The 6,084-nt window shown below is 42.4% G+C and overlaps 1 long non-coding RNA gene across 1 annotated transcript in view; it reads right to left on the bottom strand.

The window, feature by feature from the left end:
• LOC121101747 overlaps positions 1-6,084 on the bottom strand; it is a 30,038-nt gene that overhangs the window by 2,098 nt on the left and 21,856 nt on the right. The gene's annotated exons all lie outside the window — the stretch shown is intronic.

Here is a 6,084-nt window from a genome sequence, read left to right as displayed (position 1 = left end):
CCTGCAGTTTTCCCAACTTTTCTAAAAGACTTAATCTTTTATTCTAAATGCAATTAGATAATTTGTGGCTGATTTCTTTGGACGTTGAAAAAGGATTGACAAGTGAGTTATCCAACAATAGTTTGAAAAATTTTTGAGTAGTAGCAGTCCATCTCTCCAACTCTTAACAGTTTTTTCTGGTATTTACCTCCATCTTATTAAAGATGGATATATTCTGTTACATATTTATTGGCTTTATTCATCATCTGGTAACTTGCTGTTCTAGAAGATGAGGATTTTGTACTTTAAACTTACCCATGAGTTACATTAACCTCTTCCTTTTCATCCTCCTAGTATAGTAATCTTTCTTGTTATTGTTAAATTTATATTCAGTGTTTAACTTAGGACTTTTATTCACAGGTTAGCTAACTAGTATTACATTATATTTTCTTTCCTGTGCAATTTTTGTTCTTCCTGAAATTAACACATTTTCCCCAGGATTGTAAAACCTCTTTATTTTCTACTTGTCTAAACCTAATCAGGTATTCTGTTCTATTAGCACTGTTTTCTTTTCCTCCTATAGATAATTTTGTGGGCCCTTTTCCTTTTCTTCCAGTGTGAATTGGTTACTGGCTAAGTGTGCTGCATAGCAGTCCTCCTGGGGCTTCTCTTATTTTCAGTCATCTGTGTCCTTGATTTTCCTGCTCATTCCCTCATTTTGGTGAGCCCATCTTCCAGGTACTTAGAGGTAAAATTTTGAAATCTCACGAGAAAATGTCCATTCCTTCATTGATAGTTTGGCTAGTACTAGAATGCTAGCTTGAAAACAGTTTTCCTTCAGAATTTGCCTCACTTCAGGATTGAGGATGAGAAGTCTTTCCATTTTTAATCCATTAACAAGTAGTCTTTTTTATTGAAGATTTTAGAAAACTCCAGAAATCAAGAAAATCCTAAATTTCCTGGTGATAAGAAGATTTCTCCCCCCGCCCCCATCCATTGTGCTAATTAATTTTTCACATCCTTTCATTCTGGAAGGTTCAAGTCCTTTAGTGTTTTGCTTCTTTCATATAAGTTTCCTCCCTTCCTCATTCTCTGTCCTCTCTTTCTGTAATATCTCTTATTCAGGTTTTGGACCACCTAGATTTATCCTCTTATTTTCTCTGTTTAACATCCCTTTGCTTTTGTTTCTAAGGGACTTCCTTAACTATCTTCCAGACCTTTTATTCACTTTTTTAATGGTATGCTATCCCTTGATTCTATCCCTGGCATTATCCCTTGCAGGTTCTTCAGTTTTCAAGGTTTTTTGTTATGAAAATATAACATTTTAAAATTTGTGGGTATAGGTCAAGTAGTGCTTATAGGGAAATCTGTAGCCTTAAGTGTAAGGTAAAAAAACAAAAAACAAAAACTAATTCACTGTCTGATTTCCCACTTAGGTTTTTTTTGCAAATCCTTTTGGATTTTCTTATTAGTGTCTGTAGTGGTGTTAGTAGAGGTAAGGTCAATGTACAAAATCATTTTTATAAGCTGGCAACACATATCTTTTGATGCAGATATATTTAAAAAGCTATCTGCATTAAATATCAGATAACTAGGAATTAGACTATTTGTCTAATGAAAGATGTACAAGAGCTCTACACAGAAGTATAAAACTACTGAGAAATTTCTCAAAGATCTGGAGTAATATACATGTTTATTGTTTAGAACACTTTTTCAGATGTTAATTCCTGTCAAATTGATGTAGATTGAATGCAATCCATCAAAATCCTAATGGTTTGGGTAAGGTTGTAAGGTGGGAGGGCTAACAACTTATGTGGAAATATAGCCAAAAATAGCAAAGACCTCTTAAAGTACAATAGTGAAGTTAGAAGACTACACCATTAGTTATCAAGACTCATTATAAAGGTACCATAATTAAAACAGTGATACTACTAGCACAAAGATCTTCAAATAGACCAATGGAATAGTGTTCAGAAATAGACCAACATATAGAGCTATCTAGTTTATGATAATTAATGCGATAAGGAAAAGATGGTCTTTTTAGTAAAGGTGTGGAATCAATATGAACATCCAAAGGGGGAAAAATCTTGATCCACATGTACAAATCTATTGTGGATGTGGATCATGCACAATTGATGAAAGATGAAGCTTCTAGAAAATAGCATAGAAGAATAGCTTCCTGTCTTTGTGGTAAACAACAATTTGGTAAACAGGGCACAAAAACACTAATCATAAAGGATCATTGATTGATCGGGCTACTTTTATCTAAATATATGAGGAGAGTCAGAGGGCAACCCCCAAAGTTTGCAATAATATATCTGACAAATTCTACCCAGATTATATAAATAAATAACTCCTTACCAGTGAAAAAAATAATTGGGACTCTGGTCCAAGATGACTATGTAGGAAGATCCTGAGCTCACCTCCACACATCAAATCTACACTCAAATGTAAAGCAATTCCTCCTGAAAAATTGAGGGCTGACTAAACAGCTTCTGCAAAAAAGACCACATAAAGAATGGCAAGAGGGATAGAGACAGTTATGAAGGGAACCCCCACCCAGGACACACATTGCAGTGGGGAGGTATAGTACTGAAGGACTATGAGCAGATTTGTGAGTCCTGGGGCACACACACAAAAGCAATGGTTTAAAAGAGCAAATAGAATATAAAGAAACTAGCCCTAGAATCCTATCCTATGGCAAGGGATCTGCTAGAACTCTCCAGGTCAGAGGGGCTGGTGAGCCCCACAGTTTACATTCCCCTTCCACCTTGATAGTGTGGATGGGAGCAATGTCCAGGTGCCATTGCTGGTCTTACCCCCCCCTCAGTGAGCCCCCAGTCCCTAATACATACCAGGTCTAGCTGTCTTACCAAGGTGGCGTGACAAACACTGGGACACTCCTAATAAGTGCTCACTATATGTAGCTCCAGCAGTTGCACAAGGTGCAACAGGTGTAAACCATATCACTTTGGTTTCAGGTGGCCTCCTGGCTCACACCTGCTTCAGCCACCCCACCAAGGTGCCCCCTATGCACCCTGTCCTGGGACACCCTGCTTGGCACTGGCCTTGGCTCCAGTCCCTCTGCCAGGGCACACCCTGTGCTGAGCGCACACTGACTTATACCCACTTCAGCTTCAGCTATATTCCCAGGGTTCCTCCTGTATAGAGTGCCCCAGGACCCTCCAGTTTGTGCCCCATCTTCGCTTCAGCTCCCCCAAACCTGGGGTGGCCCTGTGATGAGTGCCACAGGACTTACTGGTCTGGGCCTCACCATGGCTCCAGCTGACCTGCCAGGGTGCCCTGTGTATAGAAAACGCTGGGACAACCTGGGTTGTACCCACTTTAGCTATCTTGCCAAGATACCCTCTACACAGAGAGCCTAGAGACTGCCCCAGCCTATGCCTACTTCAGCTGACCTACCAGGGCACTCTCTGTGCAGAGTCCCAGGATCACCCCAGCCCATGCCCACTTCAGCTCTGGCCATCCCACCAGGCAGCCCCAGCGGAGTGTCCAGAGACTCCCATGCCAGTCACAGCTCTAGGCAGCCAGCCAAAGTTACCAGGCACACAATCTGCACAGGGGATGACCATACACAAGACCATTCCTTCAAGTTTAGGAGAAGCAGCTATTCTACCTAATTCATAGAAACAAAGTCAAGCAAAATGGGGAGACAGAAGAATATATTCCAAATGAAAGAACAAGACAGAACCCAGAAAATGAAATGAAACAGGAATAATCAATATGCCTGATAAAGAGTTTAAAGTGATGATTGTGAAGATGCTCATCAGACTGTAAGAACAAAATGAGAACTTTGACAAGGAGATAAAAGATATAAAAAAATAGAACCAGGGTTGAAGAATACAATAACTAAAATGAAAACTACACTAGAAGGAATCAACAGTATTAGTGGATGCAGAAGAATGGATCAGCCATTTGGAAGACAGGGTAGTGGAAAGCACCCAAGCTGAACAGCAAAAAGAAAAAAATAATTTTTAAAAATGACAGGTTAGGGGGCTTTTGGACAACATCAAGAGAACATTTACATTATAGGTGTCCCAGGAAGAGAGAGAGAGAGGGATGGAGAGAGAGACAGAAAGGAGCAGAAAACTTATTTGAAAGAAATAATGGCTGAAAACTTCCCTAATCTAAGGAAGGAAATAGACATCCAGTTCAGGAAACACAGAGATCCAAACAAGATGAGCCCAAGGAGGTCTACCCAAAAACACATAATAGTTAAAACAGCAAGGGTTAAAGATAAAACTAGAATTTTTAAAGCATCAAGAGAAGCAACAAAGTTAGGTATAGGAAACTCCATAAGACTATCAGCTAATTTTTCAGCAGGAACTTTGCAGACCAGGGGGGAGTGGCATAATATATTCAAAGAGCTTAAAGGAAAAAAGTGTACAATCAAAAATACCCAGCAAGCTTATTCAGAATTGAAAGAGAAGAATTTCACAGAAAAAAGGTTGAGTTCATCACCACTAAACAAGCCTTATAAGATGTTGAAGGGAATCCGGGGCCCCTGGGTGGCTCAGTCAGTTAAGCGTCTGACTCTTGATTTCAGCTCAGGTCATGATCTCAGTCAGGGTCATGAGGTCGAGCGTCACGTTGGGCTCCAAACTCAGCAGGAAGTCTGCTTCTATCTCTCTATCCTGCCCCTCCCCCTCTAGTGCTCTATGTAAAATAAAATATTTTTTAAAAAAGAGATTAAAGGGAATTCTTTAGGGCAGTTAAGATGGCGGAGGAGTAGGGGACCCCTTTTTCAGCCGGTCCCTTGAGTCGAGTTGCATAGGTACCAGACCAGCCTGAACATCCACGGAATCGGAATCAACATGAGACGCAGGAAGATACATCTGGATCTCTACAAATGAACATCTCCAGGGCTGAGTATTGAGGTATGAAGCGGGGAGCCGTGAAACTGCGCACAGATATTGGAAGATAAAAGGAAGGGGGAGGGAGCCGCCGCGTTCGGGCACCGGGAAGCGGTAGCCACCTGCACGGGGGAGCGGGCGGACTCTCGGACCGGCACCCGCGAGAGAGCAGACTGAGACCGTGAGCCAGGGAATGCGTGCAACCAGACTGAAAACTGGAGTTCCGGTGTGCTCACTGGAACCAGACTGAGACCAGGAGCTCCGGGAGCGCGCGGGGGCGCTTGGCGGTGTTAGAAACACAAAGGACAGAGACGCGCCGGCCCTGGAAGTGAGGGCTGAGATGCCGGTTGTGGGGCGCACATCCCGGGACGCAAAAGGGTTGAGCAGCATCAACAGAATCAGAGTTAAAGTGGTCAGAACATCAGTGGAGAAAGGTCCGCGATCCCTCTGTTCTGAAACAGAGGCTGAGATTTGGCCACTACTGCTCTGACTCTCAGAAGAGGCACAGCAAACCGCCAGGGAAAGCCGCCAGAGAACAAAAGCCTGGAATAGTGGCTCACAGTGTGCCCATCCCCATCCCCCCTCACAGGGGACACGGAGACTCTACCCAAACAGGGTTGCCTGAATATTGGAGTGGCAGGCCCCTCCTCCAGAAGGCAGTCTGAAAAATCAAGAAGCCCACATCCCTAAGATCCCTATAAAACAAGGGCGCATGGCCTGGGTCCCGGTCAGTAATTTGGGTTCTGGACAACCCCGCAACCTCTCCTCATCAGAATGACGAGAAGGAGAAATACCCCCCAGCAAAGAAAAGATAATGAGTCTGTGGCCTCTGCCACAGAACTAATGGATATGGATATAACCAAATTATCAGAAATGGAATTCAGAGTAACAATGGTCAAGATGATGTGTAGACTTGAAAAAAGTATTAACGAAAATGTTAATGAGAATATAGAATCTCTAAGGGCAGAAATGAGAGTGAATCTGGCAGAAATTAAAAATTCTATGAGCCAAATGCAGTCAAAACTAGAGGCTCTGACGGCCAGGGTCACTGAGGCAGAAGAACGTATTAGCGAATTGGAGGATGGGTTAGTAGAAGAAAAAGCTAAAGTAGAATCTGGACTCAAAAAAAATCCACACTCAGGAATGTAGGTTACGGGAGATTACTGACTCAATGAAACGTTCTAATGTCAGAATCATCGGCATCCCCGAGGGGGTGGAGAAAAACAGAGGA

Source organism: Ursus maritimus, unplaced genomic scaffold (assembly GCF_017311325.1).
Source record: "Ursus maritimus isolate PB19 unplaced genomic scaffold, ASM1731132v1 scaffold_9, whole genome shotgun sequence".
Lineage (NCBI taxonomy): Eukaryota > Metazoa > Chordata > Mammalia > Carnivora > Ursidae > Ursus > Ursus maritimus.
This window is presented reverse-complemented; position numbering and strand designations above follow the sequence as displayed.